This window comes from Dinoponera quadriceps, unplaced genomic scaffold, assembly GCF_001313825.1.
Source record: "Dinoponera quadriceps isolate SergipeBrazil2010 unplaced genomic scaffold, ASM131382v1 scaffold1557, whole genome shotgun sequence".
In the NCBI taxonomy this organism is placed as follows: Eukaryota; Metazoa; Arthropoda; class Insecta; order Hymenoptera; family Formicidae; genus Dinoponera; species Dinoponera quadriceps.
Window position 1 is genome coordinate 13,698 of NW_014555621.1, and position 1,826 is coordinate 15,523.

Consider the following 1,826-nt stretch of genomic DNA (forward strand, 5'->3'; position numbering starts at 1 on the left):
ACTATTCACTCTTCCTTTGTTATGAAAAAGTCAATGTTATTAAGAGCACATTTGGAAGTTAAATGCGTAACACACACACACACACACACACACACACACACACACATTCATCGAAAGCATAAAATATTTCATGTATCAATATGGACGCGAAAATATTTATAATTCAGATCAAAGCGGATTCCAGTTAGAATTTCAGCAGGTAAAATACTGGTCGTATCCTAATACGTCCCTCTTTCAGTCCTATTGACTGTGTCCGGACATAATGACCTCTCTGCCTGTGGTACGCATGCTGATTATACACAGTTATTTAGGACCTACCGTTTAATGTCGAATTAAGTCGTTTAAATCATAAATGAAAACTTTCTGAACGACATATTATTTAGAGAGGTTCTCTTGGCAAAGACACTCTTAGTAGAGTTGCCACTTTTTTCCGAGAGGAGAAACGAGCTTAAATATTTTGGTTTTAACCCAGGATTGAACCCGGGACCGCTAGTAAAGTAGACCAGTGTGCTGTATGCTGTGCCATATTTGAGCTATATCTTAAGCTCTACCTTAACACGTAGAGGTATAGAAAAAAAAAATTCTATAATTAATATCATCAACCACGTATAGTATATAACATTCAACCCATTATTTTAACCGATAGCAAATTATTGTTATCTCTTTCCATAGTATTAGAGAAGAAGTTAGCGGAACATTTGGTTTAAAGGTGCAAGAAACTGTATTTCAAGTGTCTAAAGTTTATATTAAATTATGCTTCAAAATAAGATAAATTAATATTGTAACATGTAAAAACTTGATTAAAAATGTATATTTTTTAAAAGTTGAATCAAAATTAATTCTACTAATAAATTCATGGATTGGTCTGTGCTTTAACATTATTGCAGAAACTAGGTTAGAATTAGCAATGGAAATTTCGTTAACTATTTTAGCTAGCATAATGGGAAAAGTACAACAATTAGATGTGTACGGATTTCGCTTATGGAATAATTTTATTAAATAGTTTACAGATATTGTTGTATTGTTAAATTTTAAAATAGATTTTCATGCCAGAAATAATATAAGTAGCAAAATTACAATCATTAATACATAACCAGTTTTCATCATCCAGGTTTCAAATTTTTTTAAATATTTTGGTTTAAAAACAGGTATACGAGGTCTGTTCAAAAAGTATCGTGAATTTTGTGTTTTTTTTTTAATTATTTATTTATTCATGAATATCTATTTTGTCTCCTTTAAAGAGATCCCCATCAGATATTATACACTTGTGCCAACTTTTATTCCAATCCTCGAAGCACTTCAAAATATCATTTTTTGTGATCTTGTTCAGCTCCTCCTTCGATGCCGTCTTTATCTCCTCAATCGTAGAGTAGCGTCGTCCTTTCATGTGCCTCTTCAGTTTCGGGAACAAGAAAAAGTCACACGGGGCCAGGTCTGGAGAATACGGTGGCTGCGGCATCATTAGTGTGTTATTTTTGGCCAAAAATTCGCGCACAAACAACGGTGTGTGAGCAGAGGCGTTGGTACGAATTTCGCGGCGACCCGTCTCATGCCCAAATTATTAGTAAAAATTGAATGGCACGAGCCAATCGAAATGTTTAGATCCTCAGCAACTTCTCTAACGGTAATTCGACGATTGGCCAATACTATTTTCTTTACTTCATCAATGTTTTCGTCTGTTGTTGACGTGCTCGTGCGTCCGGCACGCTCTTTGTCGTTCACATCTTCTCGGCCCTCTCAGAACATTTTGTACCACCGATAAACGTTGCTTCGGTCCAAGGTAGCTTCACCATATGCCACAGTCAACATTTGGAATGCGTCCGCGC